This window comes from Grus americana, chromosome 14 (assembly GCF_028858705.1).
Source record: "Grus americana isolate bGruAme1 chromosome 14, bGruAme1.mat, whole genome shotgun sequence".
NCBI classification, from domain to species: domain Eukaryota; kingdom Metazoa; phylum Chordata; class Aves; order Gruiformes; family Gruidae; genus Grus; species Grus americana.
This window is the reverse complement of record NC_072865.1, coordinates 10,922,699-10,948,786: the sequence shown is the minus strand read 5'-3', so window position 1 is coordinate 10,948,786 and position 26,088 is coordinate 10,922,699.

Sequence of the window (26,088 nt, the reverse complement as noted above, 5' to 3'; positions counted from 1 at the left end):
CAGATTCAACAATGCAAATTATAGGTGAGTATGCGTTGCCATTATCTATCCGGGGTTTTCTTCCCCCTCTGAGCCTTCTGCATCCTTACAGACCTTAATCTTTTTTATACCTGACCTTTCTTCTTTTTTAAAATTCTCTGCCCAAACTAACTGGTTGATAGCTGTTTCTTCCTGGAAGAATTTGACTTCTTTAACGTGGTTCAGGTCTAAATTGCAGTTCAGGACCCTACAATTAGTCACAGATAATTCTTCCACTCCCTGCAAGCAAAGCAAATCCTTACTCAACCTCACAATGGCCCTCTGCCTTGCAGTCTAGCCAAGCAAGGGCTCCATCTCTTTGCGTTTGCCTCCCACACGGTCACCCACACAGAGCTGCTTTTAACGTTGTGAGATAGGAGAAGCAACAGTCAGCTGAAACCCTGGTAAACCTGCTCTTGTTTCTGAACCATATATATCAGAGTAACCCTTCTCTTCCTCCACCGCTCTGCTGTGATTAACCGACCTTGTCCTGGTGCCTGTCAATAGTGAGATAGGATTTAGATAATTTTATGTATCTGAATAGCAGAAATTCAGCTTGAAGCCCAGACAACATTGCTTTTACTCATGTGTTTGTGCAAATCTCTCCACTGTAGCCTGGAAGCAATCTCAGCCGGCTTCACAGTGCAAAGATGATACGCAATTTAATCTTGTAGTTTATTACATTTTCACTAGAAATAGTGCTGTTGCTATCAACAGATGCTGTTATTTTTTTTAAATATATTTTCTTCCCTAAGTGTTTATCTCTATTATGTGGCCCAGAAGGTCAGATTCATTTTCTTCAGCTCTTCTAGACTCAATGTGGGGGCACAGCACATTTTTGCCCAGGCAGGAACATCCTCCTACCCTCGTACAGCTTCCTCAATTACCTTGGGCAATGAGGCTGCCCACAGAATACCTCATGTATTCATTCCTAAATTGTCTCTACTTTTAATTTACTGTCCACACTGCTTCTGAGTTCAATTCTTAGCCATTGCCCTTTCTGGAGTAGTTGGCATCACCAAATTTGCCATGTTCTTTGTTAGCTGGTTTGCCTGAGTAGTGACCAGCTCTCATTCAATGCTCTGTCTGGGATCAGTCAATGAGACATTTGATGTTGTCTTTGCTGCCTGACATTTAATAGCAGGTAAAAGTTCTCTTCCTCAGTTATCTGCCAATGAACATAACTAAGTCTACTAGATAAAAATTAAAAGAAAGGGTGAATATCCTTCCAAACTGCACGCAGTCAGTGAATACTTCTGCAAAAAATGCATCTATTGCTTGTGCAGACACTTATGATTCAAGCCCATCAGTATCAGCAGAAAGGCTCGTCTTGAATCAAGTCCTCAATGTGAAGGTTCACAGACTACCAGATTTTATATGCTTAGATGCCTACAAACACTTTTAAGGCATGTTTTCCCAGCTCTTCATAGTAATGTGTCTCAGATACTGTGTACTCAGTGTATATTTTAGAGGAGCTCAGACATATTGGGCTGCATCTGCTGGTTTATTTTTAGGAAGATGAGCTCTGATAGATTTGCTTAGAAACAGCACACAAAGAATTATGTGAACTTTGCAAACAGCAGAATATTTCAAGTTCTGGGTCTATGAACCCTGACAGCATTCTTTCAAATAAATTACTTGTTGTAAAACTCATGTTGACCTCTTCTCCCCAGAGGCTGAAATCCAAAAGTCATCCCAGTGGTGTGAAAGGTCTATCTTAGACCAATTTAAGCCTCCAGGAAATACAGAATTAAGGCTGACACCAACTTTTCTTTCCACCTTTGCCTGTGACAGTACAGTGATGATATTTGCACCTAGCAGAACAACACAGTGGTCATATTAAGAATGACTCAACTGCTCTGAATGCAACAAACGTGTACATCATGAAAAAAACAGTTCAGTGCAAATACATCTTGCTATCAGTTTTGTCTCAGCAGGTTAATAGAGAATACAGAAGCTGATAGGATTTTGAAAGCAGCTTAAGCAGTAGGTACCCAATTCCCACCTCAACTGGAGCTGGAGGCCTAACTCTTAAACTCTGATCTTGCAAGGGCTTGTGTATGTGCTTGCCTTTAAGGGCTGCATATAGAGCCAACAACTTAGCAGTATATTAGAGCATGTATCATAGCCAGACAGCCCTGAAAATTCAAGCTGCTAGCTTTATTAGTTTGTTATAATACAGCCTGCCTGTAAAATATCCGAGTACAAGCCTGTGAACTAAGATGAACTGCTCTTGTTTGGAACTTAACTTTGCTTATTCAGAGATTAAGCCCTGTTGTGAATTTGTAAAATCTATATTGCAAAAGCATTGATAAAGAAAGCTTCCCTCTTCCACACAGCAGTTTTGTCAATCCATCTCTACTTTGGCCAGATAAATCATGTTACACTGGGAGAAGGAAAATCTACCCAGCTTCAGAACAAATCAGATTGCCAAAGTGCTTTGAAGATGGAGGAGCTGTACCATGACAAGTAACATTTATTCCCCTCTGAAAAAAAAATAAAAATCAGAGGTATGCAAGGGTCCTTGCAAACGCAAGACAACAAGGAGCCATTGGCCTGTCCTCACACACATCTCTGAATGCATCCGACACTGAAGAGCTGTAAAGGACCTCAGAGGAGACACCTGCCATTGGGCATCTGGGGGACTAATCAAGAAAACATTGTTTTGGCAGCAATATAGGTCTAATTGTACATGGTGATTCTAGTAGCATGTTTTCATCTAGCATAATAAACTAGTTTTTACTTTAATGGCTGAGCTGCTAGCAAATTACAGTTCCTCTTCGAGCTGAACTGACCTAATTAGTTTTTGTTTTGTGCTGCTACTGAATAAGCATGCACAAAGGATGTTTTCCCCTCCCGCTTGAATAAATCAGAATTTAAACATATATCCAGGAGGCCCAATATGTCTTGTCCTGTCTTGCTGAAGTATAAATACAATGGCTCTACAGTTGCCCACACTTGCCTTTTAACAGAATAGCTCCTTGAAGCCTGGCAGCTTGAAAATGTGAAGCTTTCTAGCACTATCTGTTGGTAAACAGGACTCGGGAGCTCCTTTGGGCTTGAGGCAGGTACCCAGGGTGCCAGCTAGGCAGCATCTTTCTTGGGGAAGGAGGACTCTAGCCCCATCTTTTGGTAAACCTGAATTTCACATCATCTTTCTCCTTCCCAGTTCATCCAGAGAGAATTTGGGACCCACCCTGCAAAGCTGCATAGGGGAACTGAAGTGGGAGGCTAGAACAGACCCTCATATTGCACCAGGTGGTATTTTCCAGAGGAAGGACGGGGCTTAAGCCGTTTTCTCTACAGATAACAACTGCGGAGAGGCTTCATTAGGGAAATGTAGCACAGAGACAGCTCTTTGCTGTTGCCTTCTGGAAATTCAGCAAGGCCTTTCGTAGCCAGCTACTCCCTAGGGCTTACGTAGTCTGTACTTTGTGTAGCTTATTTACTGACGTACCAGTACGAAAGCTGGTGTGAGAGCAGTTAGCTGCAATCGAGGATGTTCTTTGTACCAGCATAACAAGTAACAGCAATAAACCAATTTTGTTTTATGGCATATTTGTGCATGTAGCACTTTCTTATACCAGCACTGTTAGTGGGACCAATTGTGTGAGAAGATGCAGTTTAGTGCCCAGATGGTGTCATTATTAAGTTCTCATTAGCTGTGCTTCAAAGCACTCCAGATTGAGGGAAAGGTACAACGTGGAGTGCAGCAGGTACAATATTGGAAGCCTTGTGCTGAGGAAAAAAAAGCTGAATTTAGTGATTTGTGGTGGGGAGGTTGCAATGAGTGCAGAGAGGCTGGTGCTTAGCCAGTATCAGGGGAAAAAGGGAGCTGAGAATATATTCAGAGCAGGTTTGGCTCTGGCACAGGGAAAGACTTGATGGAAGCAGAGATACATGGTCAGCCCTGTTTTTAGGAGGAAGTAGGTATATATTAATGTCCCCGTTTGCAGCAGGGAGATAATGTGGACAAACCAAACTGGCTATAAGAGCAGGAGGGAAGATTATTGCTCACCCACATCTCCTGTCTCTGTGTGAGTTTGCTGAGGGCAAGCTTGTGAAGGATTAAGGTAATACACAGAAAAAAGGTGTGGGACAACCATGTCTCACAGCACCTGAAGCCATGACCAAGCCCCAGTTCTGCCAGGCAAGCAGGGGATTAAGCTTATCTGGGCTAGGGCAGGGGCGATCTCATCTCAGATGTGGCTGCCAAGCAGTTGGCTAGGGAGGGAAAAAAAATAAAAATTGCTGATGCTCAGAGTGAGTGCCCAGGACAACTTTCCCAGCCAGGCTTGAAACAAAGCCAGTGTGTCAGATAAGTGACCAGCTGGGAAGCAAAACAAGGAAAAAATAAGGAAACTATCCCTATCAGGAGGGAGAACAGTGGGCAGCTCCTTTCTGCTGCTTTTAATAATGCATGGAGATCGCTAACAAATCTGCCATTTTCACACTGCTAATTGCAGAAATGTTTGCACCTCCCCAGGGCATTTCACACACTATCCTGACACTTTATTATTTTCCCTTCCCCTCATCCCTTCTCTTTTCCCTCTCCTTTTCCATGAGGGTTTTTAAAATGGCAGCCACTCACTGAATCAAAGGCTGAAGGATTAACCACCATTGAAAAGGTTTTAAATACTGAAATGGTGGACACTGTCCACCAGTGTACCCTAACGGTATGAAACAGTTTTATGTAATTATTTGATGAGGACTTGCACAGCACCTTTTCTGCTTAAAAATAAATACCTATTAAGTTCAAATATTCAGCAAAAACTCTTGGTTCTGCTATAAAATCTTGAATCTCAAATATTGTTTGACAGAAAGAAATCACCTCAGGGTTTTCAGGATTTTAGTGCCTCTCCCTCAAAAAATGTACCACCTTATCAAAACTCCTAAGCATCATTGAATACAACAGCTTTGCAGCTACTGTCTGCTTATCACCTGGAAATAAGACTTTGTTGCAAAGGCTTATTGATTTTTGGGAGAAAAGACAGTAAAAAAGGTAAAATATAGTTCCAGAAAACTATGGCACTGATTTAATGTTTTTAGAAGTGAAAGAGGATGCTGCTACATAAAAAAGGTTTTGTTCTGTAATGTCTAAGTATATAACATGCTAAAGAAGAAATTACAAGAAAGAAATCTGCATGCAGCCACTTTTACTGGCCAGGTAGACAAATATTAAGGCCAGTACAGGCTTCATCCTCTTACTCTGCTGATCTATATGTCCCATGACTAACATAACCAGTATGGTTGCTGCATTCAGCAGATAAAAGCAGAAAAAACCTGACAAAACCGTACGCAGTCAATGTTCAATTGTTCTAGGTGAGGAAATGGCCTCTCCCAGGCCAGAAGAGACTGAAATAGCTGAAACCTTACATTTCCTGCATGATGTCCCTTGGATCTTGAGGAATCTAGACAGTGATCTGAGGGCATGATTAAATTATCAGGTGTATCTAATAATGTGTATGTGTAGCTGCTCTAGGAAAAGAGCTAGTAAATCAAGTGCTGATATAAAGCCCCATCAGAGTCAACAGGAAAACTGCCATCAACTTTGCATCAGAGCTTAAAAGAAAAGCTGAAAAGCTGCACAGGAAGGATGAGCAGCAACAGAACAATCTCTGAAACAAGCAGCAAGTTTTCAGAGTAAAACCTGCAGGTTTTGATACACCCCAGCTGTTTGGCTCTGCTGGGCAAAGATGAGATAATACCTAGCAGAGATTCTCTCACTCCAGACAGTGTTCTTTACAATTATGCCAATGCAACAGAACACCTCCCAAAGCAATGTCCCTCCAATCATGCCAGGGTACAACACTGCTTTGATAGGTGATATTCCCACTATCTATGACCTCGATGAGTCCTAAGCTGTTTTGAGCTCTTTCCCCCAAGGAGCCAAGAGGCACTCAGGGTCTGTCGGCATCCAGCAGCTGAACAAATCTTTTTCTGGGGACTCTGAACTCCAGTCTCTCCTCCAGCAAATAGATATAACATGAGCAACCTCAAGCTGCTCCCTGGGTTGCTCTGCACCTCCTGGACCCCAGGGTAAGTGGGCACACTGAGTCCAAAGAAATTTTAACATACATTTATATCCCTTGATCCAGATCCAGGAGCATGAACATGCAAGTGCAAGGGTCCCCAGGAAGTCACAGCATCTGGAGGGTCAGTGGGTTTCACTGAATGATGTCCATCCCGACTTCTTCTGCTCTCACTTTTGATGCTGTTGCCATCTATCTCTCCCTGCAAGTGACACCTGAAGAGAACTCCTCAGGGAAGTACCAGAATAATCCATACCGTATTTGAAACACTTGATTCAAGTAGGGCTATGTCAGAGATGCAGCAAGTGCTTTACGTTAGCACGGGACTGATACAAGTAAAGAATCAGGCCTCATGCCACTGGACATGTTTAGTGGTCTTCTGTTGTAACAAATGCTTAAGCATAAGAGGCTATCTTTATTTCTTGAACTGTCCTTATTTCTTGAATCAAATTAAAGAAGCAAAGCAGCAGTGATTTGAAGTCTGCTCACTACAAAACTCTATCCAATGAATTTCAAACACCAAGCTGGATATCCAGACTGAGAAGCAGTTAACAGATGGGAAACCACAGATAGTGGATTTATCAGTGCTACACACTGATCCTGTGGAAGTTCAGTCTGAGGTGGAGAAAATAGTTCTTGTGCAGCCTGAGAGCAGAAAACCACTAATTCTTACTAACTGGAAGATAAAAAGTTCAGTTTTCAATAGCATGAGTCCAACAGGCAGCTGCAAAGAGCAACGTGTAGCAAGATAAAAGGCATTTGTATGGCAGCTCTGCCTAATCTGCTTGTTGCTGGAGGCAGTAGTGGGGGAAACTGAGGCTAATTAATTCTTGCAAAAAAAAAAAACCCCAAACCTTTTCAGTTTGGTTCCAAAATGTGCTGTTTTCCCCAAATTAAGTGGTTATGCAAGGAGTCTCTCAACTTGTGAACATAACTGATATTTTTCAGATTAGATGGAAGAAAATGAAACAAGTAGTTTATTTTCCTCTCCTTGCTCCCCTTGAAATAGAAAACAGCCAAAGTTCAGGAATATGGCTAGGCAACACCTGTAAGTACATATGGCCCAGTCCTCTTGGCCATTCCCTTCATATGCTTTGACCCATATGCTGGCAGATGAGCATCAGCCATCATCCCATGTGAGAAGACACCTTACATGTTCGTCTCAGATGTTGAGATGTCTACAGTATACATTAGAAAGGAAAGTAAAATAACAGCCATGTGCTTAAGTTGCCTACAGTGATGCATGCAGAACATGTTCTGCAAGTCGAACTACATTATACCAAAATTTGTATTAAAATCTGTTTGTGGCTATATTCCTTCTCAACCTGGGAAACTAAAGGTCATTGGCATTCCCTTGGTTTTCTGCCTTCCAGTCATTCTCTCATCTCTGCTGGCAACCTGCAGCTTGCACTTCAAAGAGATTCTTGGACAAAGAACCAAGGTCCAAAGCTGCAATTGCCAAATAATAGTTTGTGCTGAGGTCAATGCAGGATAAATTTTTCACCTGATCGCTCAAGTCAGACATGCTGGAGAGTACAGATTCATGCAGGCATTTTTCCTCCCACAACACAAACTTGGACGAGTGGTTACATCAGCTCCATGCTTTGAGCCCAGAGAATTATACACTACATTTGTCAGGCTGCCTGAATTGTACTCCCTCCAGTTCCTTGTGCAGTTTCTGCCTGTGAAGCTGTACCCTTCAGCCTTTGCGTACGGTCTATTCAGGGTGACACTGGCACTCTTCCCTACCATGGTAAAACCAGCGCATATGTTTTGGGGATCCCAAAGCAATCCTGCTTACTGCAGTGCACTGGGAGCTTTACCTCCTGGGTAGCAGCAAAGAAAGAACCAATTGTTCCCAGGCCAGCTGCAAAAGGGGTGCTAGCTAAAAAAGTCACGAAGTACAGACCCGATGTCTCACTGTGCCTGCTGTTATGGTTATTTACTACTGCCTTCTTTCAGTCACCATAAATCTCAGCAGAAATGGCTTAGTTAAGATATGATTAGGCTGGGATTATTGCATATGAGATTCTTGCTAGGGCTTATAAATGTGACAAACTCTGAAATATGGTTTCCACAAAAAAGGAGAAGGAAGGGAGGGAAGTGGTGCTTTTACTGAAATATACCACAATTCCCTAATTACTCCTCTACACTAGTGACTCCGAGTGGTGGATAATAACAATTAAAAGAAACATTCTCTGTTCTGCCCTCTTATGCCTCCAAACTTATATTCTCTTCAGGGACTCAATTTAACAGCAGCTCCAGAGTAAGACTTGAATGAAATTAGGCTGATTTAAGAGCCTACGTGGAGCACTGTAACAAAGGGAGACAGCATTGTACAATTTTAGAGATTAATTCCCATTGCTTGTGCTTTACCACCAGGAATCATTAAGAAGCTAAAACTGACCAACCTTTTCTTAGCAAAACATCTTTGGACACAGAAAACCTCCAACACAAGAGCCTTCCAGATGCACCAAAGGCATTTGCTCTTCAAAGCCTTCAATGAAGGCCAGGGTCATCTCTTCCATACTCCTTCAAGGAATACTTTAAGGTCTGAAGACAAGAAAGATTATTCTTCTACTAAGCATTATTGTTACTTCAGCTTGGGAAGTAGCAATTGTTACTCCAGCTCATCTGGAACACCCTTAAATGTCTTAACATGGGAAAAATATTTAATCTACTTGTAGAGACAGATAAAGTGACTCATCTTGTACTGTTGTCCTGTTTTCAGCTGAGATAGAGTTAATTTTCTTTCTAGTAGCTGGTATAGTCCTGTGTTTTGGATTTAGGATGAGAATAATGTTGATAATACACTGATGTTTTTGTATGTTGCCAAGCAGTCAAGGACTTTTCAGCTTATCATACTGCCCTACCAACAAAAAGGCTGGGGGCACCCAAGAAGCTGGGAGGGGACACAGCCAGGACAGCTGACCCAAACTGGCCAAAGGGATATTCCATACCATATGACATCATGTTTCATATATAACTGGAGGGTGGGCTGGGAGGCAGTTGGCTGAAGAGCTAGCTGAGTATCAGCTTCAGCTGATAAGCAATTGTGCTGTGCATCACTTATTTTGTACATTCTGTTATCATTATTGTCTTCCTTTTCTGTCCTATTAAACTGTCTTTATCTCAATCCACAAGTTCGAGTTTTTTTCTCTTTGATTCTCCCCTCCATCCTACTGGGGGGACAAAGCAAACAGCTGTGTGGTTGTTTTAGCTTCCTGCTGGGTTAAACCACAACAACTGTTTAATATCAGCAGATACTCTCCTTAAATCCTAGCTTGGCCTGAGCAGCCATGCAAAAGACTGTTGACTTCTGTAATGGGTTTCTGTAAGAATGTATGTTAATATAAAGAGTATGACAAAGCAATAACTTGTGTATTGATATGTTGAAGGGAATTGTTTTCTCCTAGAGTTGACATGGAGCCAACCAATAGCCAGCTCTGCCTATACCTTCTGCATGATTTTTTTAAAAAAAACAGTAAAAGAACATAATAAGCAGGTATTTAAGATGTGCAAATCTGTCCCCACCAGCTCCTTTTCATCAGTGACCTCAGCTCACTACACTGCATTTAACACCCCCACACCTTTAACCCCCTGTTGTTTTGAAATATTAGCCACTGGGGTCCTGGACTAAAACACAGAAAGTTTTCTGCTTTGACTTCTTGCCAAAACCATTAAAACATTCTCTGCACTGTCACAGCTTGTGCCACCTCCCAGGGGAGTTGATTTAAAAGTAAATTACATGTAAGTGTCAGATGAAAAGAGCTTCATTATCTAATTCTTCCTACACCAGCATTTCTTTAAATTGCTTACTAGGGACAGGAGACAATTAGTCCTCTGTTTGAAATGAGAAGTAATAAGTATCTGTCATTCCCATTAACCACAATTATTTTTTTGATATGCAAATACAATTGCTTTCTAAAGAAGTTAGATGGGGCAGCCATGTCTACATGGGCCCAGGTGCCAAGTGTGCTTTGGCCAACTCTGAGCACACTCAGCCACCTTGGGTTTCAGAGGCTGTTGGCTGGACTAAGTGTCTTACAGCACAGTCTGCTGATTGAATCAGCACTGCAATAATGAAAGAAAAATTGGAAGTCCTTCATCCCTTTGCTGTAGCTACAAGTACACAAATGTTTCCATGGCACCAACTAGCTTCCAAGCAGATTTCAGAAACACCAGTGAGGGCCCTGAAGTCAGTAGGAGACTTCCTCACTGAAATTGGAATTGGCATAGCTCTTCCAGGCAGCCATCAGGACATGGGAGCTGATGCCAACAACACATCACTACCAGAGATTGACCAAAAGCCCATTTTCCTAAATCCCTGCTGAGAAACCCCCATTCTGTCCATCATTCAGGCTCCCAGTGTGGCCAGCCTTTCAGAAGGGCTCTCACTTGACCCTTACCACCAGGTTTAATTTAAATCTGTACAGTACCTAAGACATTCCTGTTCTATCTACACTTACAAATGAAATTCTCATCTCACCAGGTCAGGATCAAAGAGGAGAATGAACTAATACAAGCACAGACAGTCCTGCCCAGTTCATATCCACCCCAAATCTTATTGCAAGAGCTCTTAGCCTGCCCTTTGAATCATATCACCCATATTCTTTATATCACTTCATCTGCTTCCTCCTCCTCCTGGATCTGCCTGCTTTTCACATAAAGTAACTCTGAACTACTAACAGGATAAAAAGAGGCTTCCCTGGGGTACCAGACAAGTTCACTGCAGAAGTTAACAGATTTGTTCCCTTTTGCAGAGGAACTAAGATGTTCCTCAAGTTCCAGAGCTTGGGTATGGTATCTCCTCTACAGGGCTCAGCATGTGTTAACCCCTCAGCTGGTCTGTACAAGATATTTTTCTCAAGTTTATACGCTCTGTCATGGTTATATATGATCTTTCCACACTATGTATTTAAAATGCAATATAAACAAACCCTTTTAAATCTTTATATTGTGCATATGGAGTCTCTCTGGGACAGATCTTTGACTCGAAGTCAAATTTGGGCACCTGAGTGACACCTAGCTCTCACAAGCAGCTCGTGTGCATCAGAAACAAGGACATAGTTGCAGGGCTGTTTTAGTCACAATTTACTGCCTCTCTGCTTCCTTTGCTTTCTTCAGTGTTCAGGGTTACAAGATTACTACTTTCATACAAATCATTCTGCATAAAATACTTTAAACAGAAGACTAGAATTTTATGAGGTGCAGAACAAACTTTGCTGAACTGAGGACATATCTAATCCTATGGTCAGTTATTAAACATGCATCCTGTAAAACCAGAGTCAGTTGTTAGAAATATAGTACTCAAAGCACCAGCTTTAAAGCAAACAAAAAAAAAAGCAGTATCTGCTGGGAGATACAGTTAAGAATCCAGACACATAGGATTTATTTTTGGCTCACCCAAATATACACAGGAAGCTTTTGCAAAGTGATTAGGGCTCATTAAACAAAACACTTAAGAATGAACTTAAGTGATTTATCTAATGGGGATAAACTTGTTTGTGCTTACAGTTACTTTGCTAGAACAGTGCCACAGAATTATATCTACTTTCATCCTTAAATCAAGAACATTAATATTTAAAGGTTGCAAGACCAAGTTCAGTGTCAATGCCACTCTGAGACATGACAAAGGTCAGTGCTATTGAAGGGACCTGTGAACAGAGCAGGATGAATAAGGAAAGCAGCAGTTTGCGTTTGACAGCTTGCCACTACATGGTATTTTCTTCTCTCATGAAGAAGATGAGCCTCCCCTCCAAGTCCAAGCTGGCTTAAGCCCAGAATGTAGATCTTCACACAAATCTCTGCTATGGCCTCACCGTCAACGTCTGTTTTGGAGGTTAAACAGAAAGAATGTGGTTATTTTATATGAAAGCCACTTGTAAATTCTAAAGCTTCCAAGTACAACTAAAATCCTCAGTCACAACAATTATACTTAATGTGGGCACTGGTTTAAGTTACCTCAGTTCTAATACAGAAATTTTGATGTCAAGTGGAAAAGTAATATTCAGTAGTCAGTTTGCATTTCCTTTAATGCACCTGGTGTAACCTTTAGAAACACATTTCCCTCCCCTTCTATCTTTCTGAAGCTCCAATTTTTTGGACTTTATATTTAACTAGTAAGCTTATTTCCTTTGTTTCTTAATTTCTCTGAAAACAAGGTTTATGCCACTATGCTCTGATAAAGTCCCCAACAGCAAAGGGAAGGAGGTCTTAAAGATATTAAGGTCTTTCAGGTTGCATGAAAAAAATGGCTGAAGGAAAGGCTGCAGTATTAGCCTACAAAAGCAAGCAATAGAAAACTATTTATCCATGTCAAGGGTCTATCAGCAAGTAAATAGCACTAGCTCTGCCAGCATAGTAGCAAGCCGTATCATGCCTGCCCTAATTCTGCCCTACCTCATTGCAGGCGCAAGGGTTGCTTGAACAGACTGCAAGTCGTCTGCTGTTTTTATGAAGCACACACGGGTACTAGGATAACATGAACAAGATTTTAATTTGTGATTTGAAGCTGAGATATGAACAGATGTCTCTGGAGATGAGCATCCATTGTGCTACTCCTCTGCATATTACATAGGTCTCATGGGAAGGGGCATTTTGAGGGGGGAAGTCAAACCACTTTTTTTTTAATAGGTTTTTAGAGCTAGGACAGACATCTTCTATATCACTTGTCTCTCTCCCCACTCCTTTCCCCCAAGAAAAACCTCCAACTCTGCCTCTCTGTCCCTCAACTTCATTGTCTGGATAAAGTTAACTAAAAGAAAATACCATAGTTCATATTGCAGATTCAGACCTGAACCTGACTCCTGCATGTCACAGTTCAAACTGGGCCGATTCTGCACACAATTGTGTGTATTTTGTAGTTCACACCATTCATCTGTGTGGGAATGTGTAAAACTGGGGTGTCAAACTCCTACCTCATGCACACAAGCATTCGGTATTGCAGAACACTCAGGAGTGAATGTTCTTTTAATAAATGACAGTTTTCATCACAAGCCATAGAAAAATTGGGGAAAAAATTGTGTGGCTTTGCACAGACACTCAGATTAATTGACATTTTGTCTATAAAATAGTGTATAGTTTAGTAGCTATTTTAGATAACTGCTACAGCCTGTTGCTGAAGGACACGTGTAAGTAAAGTCTTTGAAGAAATTGCATTTGGGAATCCACTCGGGAAAGAATCCTAACAGAAGCAAAAGTGGCTGGATAACCCTGTCTATTATGGGCACATTCACCTAGGGAGCACCTCTCCCGACATCCTATCATGGAGAACCAGCACACTCCATCCCTGCATGCTACAAATTTCCTATGAAGAGTTTGCTCAGCTGTTATCTCTGGTTTCCACAAAAGCTTGAAAGGAGACTGTTGAAAGCTTGTTCTGTTATCTATGCTTTACACAGCCTGGTTGCTCAGCCTGCTTACCTATTCCTTCCCCTCTCTCAAAATAGAGCTCAAGTTGATATGAAAATAGCATACCTTTTTCAGAGGGGGTGCAGGGTATGTAAGGCATTGGGAAGGAATAAGGAAAGCTGAAATTACAGTGAATTGGCTGTATATTTGTGTTTAAAAGGCTTCAAGTAGAGGCTAATTAATCCCATTGTTGATGCTAATATAGTTCTTTTTAAAGATTCAGAATTCAGTGCTCCAAGCAAATTACCTTTGATCTTTTGCTCAGAGAAGATGATTGAAGGTTTTATCAAATGCCTTTGCCTGCCCTTAGGCTCATGTATGGACTGGGGCAGGGCAAGTGGACATGCAAAGTGTCACCATTGCAGAAGGGAAAAGGGAACTGCAGGGTTTGGCTGTCAGTGAGGGCAGAGTTCAGTATAGCTCCTCCAACCCTTTTGCTTTGCTCCAAAATAGCTGCAGAGAGACCAGGAAGGTGGAGTCTCCAGTAGACCACACAACGTGCAGCTTTGCAGTTCTGTCAGCCTTTGAAGGCTGCTCCCATTGCCATGCTCACTTTGCTCTGCTACCTCTGATTAAAAGATTCTTCCTCCCTCACTTATCCCCTCCAAATAGGATTAACCCCATGTGCAAGATATGAAAGCTCCCACTTAACAGGCCTTCTTGATCCACCAGCTGGCAAACAATAAATGACTGAGCACCTGCCTGGATCTCTGCAGGTCTCTTCACCTTCAGCCAATCCAAACCTTGTGCAGTCCTTGCTCCTCTGTTCCCTGTAAAGGGCACAGACACTGTGAATCCAGAAGTCAGCCTTGGCCTGGTGACACCCTCTAATTCACTAAGTACACTTTAATTGCAAGCTGGCAGGTGTCACCTTCCCCCAGCATTCAAGGAGCAGCTTTGGCACACTGGGCAGCCTGGCCTGGGAGCACAAGGCTTATCAGGACAGAGATAAGGGCTGGAGGGATTGTGACTATCAGTAAAGCCTGGAATATAAGTAAGCACTTAAGAAAAAGCCAAGAGCACGCACATTTTCCCATCTTTGTGTGTCCAACACTGGCCTAACTCCACTTCAGAAAAATGTTAATAAAAACCAGGTTAAACTCCTCAGGTTATGTAAACTTCTCTGCCAAACAACATAAATCTTTCTACTAAGGTGCTAGCTGTGTAAACAACCCCCCGCTTCTTTTCCTTACAATGATGCTCAAAATCTATTCATAACCAAACCAGAGTGTTACAGCCCTTACAATCTTTAAATGAAGATGTGCAAGTCTGAATTGCCATGAGCTTGGTGCTCTCCATAAGCTCTCTGCCCAGGGACAGGTGCTTTGCAGGGTGGCTGAGGACATTGTGTCCCAGCCAACTTGACATCCCACCAAGCTGCTTAATGATAAACTAATACTACTAAGCTGCCAGGTATGTGGTGTCCCCATATACCCTTGGCAACACCGGTGTCTGCAGGCAGTGACACTAGGACAGCCACTATCTGGATGACCAGTCTCAGGGTGTTCCCCAGAGAATGGCATGTCTTTGCAGCTGTTGCTTTGTTTAGACTTGAAAATGCACTTGAACCCTTTTGCTTTATGCCACAGATGCTCCTTTTCAGAAATTCTCATTTCAAGACCCAGATAAGATCTTTCAGTGCCATCTATAAAACAAACACAGTTTGAAGAGACAATATTTTTCCTTTACTTTTGCACTTTGCATTTTTGCTATCACCTGCATTGAAGGAAGCAACAATTATAGATGTAGTTAGCCAGAACAGGACTTACCACAGCAGTGTTTAACCTTGTTTAGGCTTTCTGAACACTAGTAGTCTCCCTATTTAGGTTTAATGACTGTCAGAAGGAACATTTTAGAGCTTTGAAGAAAGCAATCCATTCATGCCACCCACCTTCCTGCAGCCTTGATCACACTAATCAGCACTCATTTATGTATGCAAAGTTGCAAATAGGTGTCTGAATTACTGGCTAGCAACAGAGATTAGCCACAATTTATGATGGAGAAAAACAATGGGTTTATTGTACTGTATTGGGCATCCAGATCTATGGCAGTGAGACTCCATTGCTGGAGTTTTGGATCTTTTACAGGAGCTCTTAGGCCATGAGACTAAAGATTATCTGACATGCCTAAACTCAAACCACTGTAAACTGCATCTGTGAGATTAATCCGTGTCCAAAGATGAGCCTACACTGCCAGAAAACAAGATCTGAACTTGTGACATCTCTTGTTTTTGAGATGGTGCATTTCACAGTCTAAGGGCTCAGAAATGCAATTGAATTACCACTTGTAAAGTAAGCTGTCGGCCCATGTAGAAAGCCAACAGTTTAAGGCATTGCTACGAACAGAAGTCATAAGTTTGCTAGCATTTTAGACAGGTCCAAGAATTGGCTTAAGTACAACATGGCCCGTGTTTCTAGTCAGCTTCAGCAGCCATAAGTCAGCCTCGGTGGCATTTACAGCCAGTGTCTTATACTCCTGCAGTGCCAAGAAGCTGTAATGCATCAGATGACTTAGCTTAAAGGTTATCTCAGCAAGATCTTGATCAAAGTCAGCTTCTAAAAACCTAGAAAATTCTTTTGGACTTGCTGTATGATACAGCCACAAACATGCCATGTGAGATCACTCAGCCTTGTGTGATGTGTATATTTTTTTCACAGGCCACAATCCCATCCACTGTGCTTCAAAGAAAGGGTTCTCCACCTCTTCTCTTCGCAAGCCTGGAGTAACTAATTCTAGTTGCTTGCTCCAAGACATTTACTGAACTCTTATCAAACTCAAAAGACTAAGTCATTGGTCTCTGCCTCATTGTATCTGGTGGCTCAGCTAATTTTGCCCATAAATTTGAGTATTGTCTATAGATACATCACTCATACTGCAGCAGATACTTAGCTCTGGGCTCTTTCAAGCCCATGGGCTCCTGTTGCTGGTAAAGCTCAAGAATTTTGCTGCCTTACCTTACCCACCACTGAGTGTTGGATCCACAGCTTGTGGCATAACTTGTACAGTTTACTTCAGTTCCACTTAGTCCCCCCAAGTCATCTTGTATTTAGATGTTATCACTGTTTTAATCTTTCCCTAACTCTACCCGACCAGATCCTGGCCTTCACCTTTTTTTTCCCTTACAAGGTTCCCACACAAGGCAGGGAGCCCTAATAAGGCAGAATGATCAGTGTTAGTTTTCAATCAATCAGAGCCACTTTCTAGTTTAGTGCAAACTCCAGCACAAAAACCATGCTGTACTCAGGGATGTTGCTGCTGCAAACTCATTAGGGCAGCCCTGCATGGCTTGGGTCAAGTTTAAGCTGGGGCATAAGGTCTCCAACAGTACCTGAGAATGACAGACATTTCAGCCAATTTCACAGCCACATTCCATGTACTCAAGTGTTGATTTTTGTGAAAGCATAGGTTTGCGAGCAGTCATTGAAGGCTTCTGACATTTGAAGTACAGTATAAAGAGAGTCATCAATAAGAGAAAAAATATCTCCAAGTAGATCTGCAGAAACAGGTAATACTTTGCATGACCCAAGATGATAGCACTGTGAGCAGGCTGGCATATAGCTGCCTATTTAGATCTGGAATAGCTCAGGAAAGAAAACTTGGTGAAAATGTTTGCATTGACTGCATAGTCCCAGAAGAGCATTGGTATCAGCCTTGTCCATCCAGGACTGCTCTAGATTTGTCCTACTGTCTTGCAGGAGAAGAGGTCTATGCTGGTTTTCTGGCAAAAAGGCAGGACAAGGAGTAATCTGCTGCCAGGCTTGCAAATTGTCTGCTGCTTTATAGGCTTGGTCACTTAGAGCCTCTGCCAGACATTGGCTCCATATACACACTTTGAGATGCATTAGAAGACATTATAGCACTGTAGATTTGCCCAGCAGAGTTAGATCTTAAGCTGCAATCCCAGCTCTGGGGAAATTGCATTTTGAGCCAAGCTGAATAAACACAGCATGAAGAATATACCACTTTGGAAAGGGATTTATTGGTGGTGAGGAAACAGGACTGCTTTAAAAGATTGGATTGAAAGAAGGATAGATACATAGGACAGGGCTTAGTAGATGAGATCTTCCACTAGTCTGGTTCTTAAGTGTACCAGTACTACAGGTCATGCTTTTATACTCCCTGGAAGCTTATGCCTAAAGCTGCAAAGGCTTTAAAATCCAGCTGAAAATTCAAACTCACAAAAAACCCCCAGCAATAAGTCAACATAATAGGCAAGTCTCTTACAGCTTTTAGTTCAGCCATGATGCCATTTCCCCTGGATATCTGCGTATCTACAAAAGTGCAGCCTCATGTTTGGGATGCAACAAGTTGTTGTGTTAATGCTGGACAGGCTTTGGTAGAGAGGGATTTTGATTAATTCAGTACTGTCTTGCCAACCTTACAGAAACTGGGCACTTTCAGGGAGATGAAATAGAGAGCAGGCTTCATCTAAAAAGGGCTTTTACAAGTGGTGCATGCATTAAATCCTGCAGGATACTAGGATTTCCCTGCAACTATGTGCATTTCTTGGTGAAAATTGTAAACCAGTAATTTAGAAGATCATTAATTTTGCAGAGCTGAAGATGGAACTACATCCTGCCCCTGTTTAATGGGGAGGTGGGGGCTTGCCATTGCCTTCACTAGAACACAGTTCAAATCTTCAGCCCTTGATGTCTTTGATTTTTCACTACCTGCCTTGAGCACACTTTGGAAGCACAATGATTAAGTGATACTCTTATCTGTGGTGCAGACAGACGAAGGGAAGGCATCTAAGGATCTAAGTCCTATTGATGTGAACACCTAAATCCTTCAGACAGCTTTAAAAAGAAACTGAAGCCTAAATACCTAGTTATTCAGTCCTGGAGTACAGGCTGGAATCACAAGGGGATCTGTTCCCACCCTTGTGGTCTTTCTGCTAGACCACACTGCCTCCCAGTTAATTAATTCTATCGATTTGTTTGTTTTTATTGGCCTTTCCACACTCAGCAGTTATTTAGGACTTACATGGGTAATGCATTTTCCAGTTAAATTGATCCTACTTTTTATATCCTTTCATGCACTTATTTGAAATTTCCCTGCCAAGTGCTTTAATGTTTTCAAGTTGAATGTTGATTCATATTATTTAAAATACCTTGCAAGAAGGGAAAATCTGTGTAGCAGAGTAACTAATAAAATGGGCTCTTTAAACGTGATTAATGACCAGTGAGAGTAAAGCACTTCCCTCCAGCAAAATAAACAAAACAACCCAGACCATTACATCCAGTGGTACCTGCTGAGATTGAATTCAATTTGCTTCCATAGGGCCATAATAAAACCCTTATCTGCCTTCCCGCTCCTTTTCCAAAGCTCCTCAATTTGGTATCTAACCAATTTAGGTCAATGAATTTATATTTTGAGTGGTATGTCATGGTGGCTGTTCCAGAAACCACTGTACCTTGCCAACATGGAGCCAAGTCACTTCTAATGGCCAGGCTGAAAGCAAGTAGCTTTGTGCACAGCAGTCACATTGGCCTGTAGTTGAATCATTATGGGCTTGAAATAATGAATTCTGTCTCCACTAGCAATAACTTACTCCTGATGGCAGCTGTTGTGAGAAGTCTCCACACATATTTAGCAGGGGAATATTCAAGGGCCTTGAAGTATCACAGGGTAGCTTAGTGTGGGTGATTTGGTTTGGAGCTTCTGCTGGTGGCTTTCATTAGCTTAACTACAGCCATTGCTAGCAGATACATTACAAACCTTGGGGGCAGAGGGAAATCAAAGGAGAGATGGGAGTTTAGTCTCATTTATACTAGTAGCAAAAATATAGACATTAAGCTGGTGTCATGCTTCAGGGAGAGGCCTTTCTACAACTTGTATTTATTCATGTATATTAGGATGGACACAAATGTTATGCGTTTAGGGGGCATTGAGTAAAAGTTGAACTTATAACATGGAAGTCATTTGATTGTAGGTTAGCCAGAAAATCCCTTTTGCTTTAGGCCCAAAGCATCCCTTCTCACAGAATATGGTTTTTCTTTAGTCAGAGACTTTATGCCTCAGCCTGGAGATTGCTCATCTATTTAACAGATAAGCAGACCCAGCCAGTCCTGTCTATAGACAGCCACAAGTTCTGGATGGGGATAAATAGTTTTGAAAGTAACTGTGGGCAGCTGCTGTTCAAAGGATTTGTAGAGGCAAACCATGCTGTCATTCAGTGATGCTCCTCTATAGACAGGAAGATGGGAAATAGCTTACCAGAGGCAGTTCAAATTCTAACCATTTCAAGCACATTATTCTGTGCTCAGTGGGAGGGAGTCTTCCAGGGTGACTGACTTGCCCTTGTTTGCTTTATTTGTGCTCCCTTTAGTTTCCTGGTCCTCTACTATTTCATAAATCCAGTGATCCTGAAACAAGGTGTCAGGCTGACGTTAATTCCTTCTAGCCTTTGACTCCTGGGTTCTGATGGCCAACTTGAAATGGCACCAGGTTTTAGAACAATATTAGGTCAGTGGCTACAACAACTTCTGCTTGGAAATGGTCACCTCTTCACTTCAAGAGACCACAATGCAGCCCATATACAGACACAATAGCAAGGCTGTACCTTGTACGGAGCTAATTCAGGAGAGGAATATTCAAGATGACAAGATGGACAGCATGTCAGAGCACTGCAGTCCACAACAGCACCTTTCTCTGAACAGCACTGACATCTGTCTCAGAGAAAGTAGCATTAGAAGAAGCCTGTCCCCAGACTGTACATATCAGCGTGCATAAATAAATCCCATGAACACAAGCTTTGTCAATCATCTTGACAAAGATCACAGCCTTTAGATAAGGAGCCCAGCCAAAAGCACATTTCTATTCCTTTCTTCATCATTAAAGTTGATGGTTCAGTGATAGGCAGCTATTCAATAAGATTAAGGCTTGAAGCAAAAAAGAAAGCTCAGACAATGACCACAACACTTTCTTACCCCATTTCTTTATATAAACATTTTTTGGTTCAGTTTGCAGTAAAGTGAACAGCACTGATTCACAGAAGTGTGATCTCCAATGGAGAAAAATCTCTAGTCCATTTACAATGAAATCTATTATCTCAAGTTGTTCAGGCTCAAGAAAGATTCTTACCAGGAGGACCTGTGTACAAAAAGTGGTTATTCATGATAGTTTATCAGGTGGGATATCTTTTAAATCTAAATGAGTTTCCAGAGATTTTTCATGACTGCATCTCCCTTGGTCTTACGCAGAATGTGGGACTGGATGTAACCTGTTATTCTGGCTAGAACTCAAAATAAGCCTGACGTTTTGATGAGCTTCCTAAGCAGTAGACAATTGGCAAGTCTTAGAAAAACATTTACTGGCCAGGGATAAGAAATCAATTCAAGCCTCAGATAACTACCCCAATCAATGGGTTTGAGTCACTGACACACCAAACATTTATTTATAAATGCAGAATAAGTAGGATCAAGGGCACCTTGTTGCCAAGTCATTAACAGCAGCAACTGTGAGGCAGTATAGATACACATAGTGTAGGGACTCATTTGTCTAATTTTAGACATCTACAAAGTTGACTGGGGAGGGCAGACACATCTGGCTCACTTTGGAGGTCTGTGTTTGATTAAGCTGAACTGTTCCACAGGACAGTCTTCTCCAGTAATAGCTATAAGGAAGCCCAATATTAGATCTAATGAGCTGTCATACCAGATAAATCCACCTGTGCAAATTAAAAGCTCCCTCAAAAGGATCTTCCAGTACATAGCTTAGTATTTTTAGTCTGATCTATGATGTGCACCAGCAGGTACACGCCTGTTAGGAAAATGTATGTTTTCATAAGGAAACACTAAGGCAAAGACAACTCCCTTGCAGTACAGTCAGTTATAGGTCACCTCCCCAACCACTTCAGGGAAGTTTGACTGTCTACCTCATCTCTCATTTAAAAAGTCTCTGCTTCAGTCAGAGCAGCCAATGCAATACAACTGTGCAGTGGCAACCTCAGAGCTGGATGAAAGCGGGTGCTCAAACAACTTCATTGCAAATTCCCTAAGGCCTGATGGTGCACATGTCAGCAATCATCTTGCTGCATATATCCTAGAAGGGCCAAATGCATTAGGGACCTCAACTAGAGTCCCAGCCACATGGAATTCAGCTGCTTAGTACAGGACAAATTTATCCCATTGTCATCTCTTATAAATACACTACCTCCAAATTGTATTGGAGCATCAGTCAGTGCAGGCAGACCTCTCTGGAATCCCATTACCTCTTGTGAAGAGCTTTCTCATCTGAAGTCTCAGTGGGCATAATTAGTAGAGTTGCTTGCTCTGCAGATCTAGAACTTGTTTTTTCCTCAAATTTTAGCATGGCTTTCACTGCAATATTTTAAGTGCTAGTGGAATTTTCCTATGCTGGATGTACTGCTACTAGCTGAAGATACAGCAAAAGGTGGGATGGTCTACCCCAGTGAGGAATTCATGAGCTGAGGGTAGGTGATGGGTACTCACAAAGCAGTACAGTTCTCAGCTACTGATTAACTCGAAATCTGAAGCCAAAACTGTCTATTTTGTCAAAGTTTACCTTTAAACAGAAGAGCTCTGTCTTCTTGCTGCACCTCAGTCATCTAAGGTGTAAGAGCAGATACAAGGCCCATGAGAAATACAGCATATAAGTATCTAGTAGAGGGAAGATTTAATCTTCAGCAGTGTTGGCATTATGACTCCAAACTGCTGTGATACATTACATTTAATATATTCCAAATGAGGTACTGGTGTGCCCATGCCTGAGAGAAAAAAGCAGGGAGGAGGAACAGCCAGTGGTGAATCTGGCATACCCCTGGCTTGCTCTAGCCTTGCAACATGTCTTGTTTGCAATATGCAGCAGATGACAATATTTCAAAGACATGCTGGTTTCTGAATACATTCTAGCCTACATCCTACAGCACCAAGCTAGCTGCAAGCAGTCACTGCTATTTATATCATGACATTAAGTCAAAGCATCGCTGCCTTAGTTCACCAATAACACTGAGCGCCTCCAGTCAGTTTAATTTACTTGAGACTCCTGAAGTGAGTCATCTGCCCACTGTTGATTTTGGGTACAGTTAAAAGTGACTAGCCCCAAAATTGCACAGAGACTAAGTCAGACCTAGTTTACTTCTGCAGTGCCCTTCCAAATGGGTCCTAGAATGACTCAAGGAAAGTGGAAAAGCCTGTTTTAATAACCAGGCTAATGACCTCATAACCAAGAGGCCCATCTCAGTGCTGTGAATTAGTTGCAGTTGCCATGTTTTGACACATCCAGCTCCTCACATCTCAGGAGTTACACGACATCAGCAAGTCTATGCAAATGCACAAATGCCATCTTCAGAGCTAAAACCTGGGCTAGACCCAGACCCACTGAAAGATATTCAACACTAATTAGAATTTTTAAAAAAAGGCTAAAAAAGCCTGTTCTCATCACACTTTCCAGGTGAGTCACCCAGGGGCAAAGTCATTAGGACAACTGAGCTGCCTGTAGGACCATTTCAGTGGTCCGTGTTTTATCTTAAAACCCTAGTTTGAACAACCATTGTTTTTTTTAATGAGTGTGCCTGAAACTGCAAGAGATCAACACAACTATCTGTAGAAGATAACACCTAACATGACCTGGATTACCTTATGCTTACTTTGTGCTATGTAGCAGTGGAAAAAGAACACTATGGGCACAGCAACCAATACTGCTCTTAATCTGAGTGGCAAAGAGCCAACCACTAATGCTGCAAATGCAGCACATCACCTCTGTGTATGAGTTCACTGATTAAACAGGTCTCATTTCTTACTTTGGGCTCTTTGATACCTAGTAGCACCTTGTCTGAACAGAGCTGTTTGGTGTCCTTTTAGTGTCCTGGAACACTAAATGTTCAACTCATGCACCAGTCCTGGAAGGCACCGTGAAACTAAAGTGTCACCAACACTGTGTTGGGACACTCAGTCCTTGGGAAATCAGATACAGAAGTCCCTTCTGCCCTTATTTGATTAGGTCTTCTGAAAAGCTACCTCTCACTGGAGCTTGAGAATTGGGAATTAGACAAGATAAGCATATTTTCCATGTAGTACTTCAGACTTTCTTCATTGGCAGCTTTTGCCTGAGCCCTGCAGTTTAAGCTTCTCTGCACATCTCCATGCTCCTGAAACGTTGTTCAAGTTGATGCTTATTAATTCTCCTTATTAAAGTCTTCTAGAATAAAATCTTCCCTAATTAGTAATGTTGGAGTGCCTTTTCCATTATTCATTAGAAATGGGTTAGTCCTCTGCAGCATCTTCCAGAGAGCAGGGTTATTGAGGTTACTCTGATACAGTTCAAGTGTCTCCAGCTGCAGCTCTAAATTTCCACTCAGATTTTCTGTCATTCCTCTTCTTCAGAATCACGTGCTCTGGCTGCTAATCTTCCCCGCACATTCCCCCTTATTTACTGCCCACTGAGTACACAGGCACAGCATATACTTCTGGAAGCACATACATAAAACAAAGCACAAGTCCTTCCATACATGCAACATACTAATGCACAAATACAAGTATTTTCACACCAGTGCATAGCCTGTAGTGTACATGCATTTTCCTTTGAAGGGAGACAGTAAATACAAATTTGTGCACGTAGGAATTCAGATCCCTACACTCAACATTTAACGTATCTAAAGAAAGTACTCTATTGCTCTGGAAATCTTTTCTCAGGTAACAGGTGTTTTATCATGGGACAAGGCATTAGAAAAGAATTAAGGATGGCAACAAGAAACACCAGACTTCAACAGACAAAAATAAAGTCTTTAAGCTAATTCCCTAAATTCCCATCCCCTAATTCCTAATTAGGCAATTAACTAATTCCCATTCCATCCATAGCTGATGAGGACAGAACTATCATTCTCCTTTGTGCTAAAATTACTAATTGATCTGAGAAGTGTTCAATGTTCTCCACATACAGAGAATATGGCAGTCAGGAAAGATTTTTTTTTTTCTCTCTACTCACATATGTATTCAGACAAGGCAGGTGAAGAGAGGCAAGAGAAAATTTGGGGAGGGGATTAGCAATTTAAGAAAATACCTCCTGGCAGAGGTGAATACATTCTTTGTGATATTTAGTTTTCTGGTTGTAACCTATTGGTGGAAGCAATCCACAGGAATAATACAGGCAGTGGCCATGAGCACTATTATGCTATCTGCCTATTAAATCAAATGTGATTTAAGGTAAGCTTTTGACTCACAGAAAAGATGCACTGAGGGGAAAAGGATATTTAAAAGGCATTGCAGTTTGTTTTTTTCTTCACATACCTGAGAATCTTCTGCCATTTTTCATTTCACCCATTGCACCACAGTGCAATCCTGCCCAGGATCTGGCAGCACTCAAGCAATATTTAGTTGAAGGACCTCGGGAGCCTTTCACTGCAAAACTCATCTTTTAGCAGAGAAACAGCCTCTTGGAAAGCATTGAACATGAGCAAATCCCCAAAAGATGTAATGACAAGAGTTTCCTCCTGAACCCCTAAACCACAGCAAGTAAAGTGTATGCTCTGATCTTCTCATCTGCTATAGCAGCCTCCCAGCACTTTCTTTTCACTGGGGGAGACAGGTTTCCAGTTTGGTGGTCAGCCCTTGAGCTCCTAGGGTCTTGTCTGAAATCTAGCTGGGTCAACTGAATTGATCAGGAATTTATAAAGTGGTTTTTTCCCCCCTTTGGAAAGTGATAGCTTGTTAAAAGGAAAGCAGACATCCAAATTGCACCTATTTCTGACATCTTTCCTTTCACTAGGATTGTGGGGGAGTTTGTGGTTTGCTGCTAAGCATCTAGCTACATCCACTCTTCACCTATAAGGACTCTGGCTGCTTTTGTACCCAATGCAGATGCCAAAAATAGCCTGGAGTCAACTAATTGAAGTCCTTCAGCATTTCCCTGGAGCAAAGGGCCCAGTCAGTCACTAGCATCCTCTGCTTGTCCTGTAATTATCAAAGAACTTCTCCCCTTAGGCTTCCTCATTTTCCACAAACATGTAGTTTTTCATGTAATCATGGAAGTAGGGCAGTTTCTTGACCTTGCCGCAACACTTGGGGGGATTTACTGAGCTACAAAAGCACTCACAAAGCTTCTTTTGCAGTCCTCAGTTACTCCTTGGTTGAACAAAACTCATTGAAATCCATATATGTTTTGACTGAGCAAGAACAAAGGAGTGCAGAATACATTTAAAGGAAATTAAAATTGTTTCTCTGCCACAGGCTAAAAAAATTCCCCTTCCCTTGGGCTTTGAGTTTGATTTGTATTTCAATAAAAATAAATCAAAGTGGACAGATTAGTATGTTTTGAAATGCAAATGCTTTGAAAACATTAAAGGACAAATAACAAGGTGGCATGTTCTCAGTTTATTTTTGGTTATTATTTTTATTTACCCTTTGTTCTTAAATGATCATAATGTATCCTGTGTGCCTGATGGAAAATTTTGCTCTCTGCAATAATCCAACGGTAAGAAACAGTGAGAGTTTCTTCTGCAATATTTCCTTACCACTGAACAATGCAAAGCAGCTACTTGCAATACCTAGGTAATTTAAATCTTGATCCCAAGGCACATCCTAAAGCCTCAGAAAGCTACTAGGTTGTTTTGGCTGAACCTGAATACAAGTAAATAGCAGCAAACTGTTTTTCCAAGTGATACTCA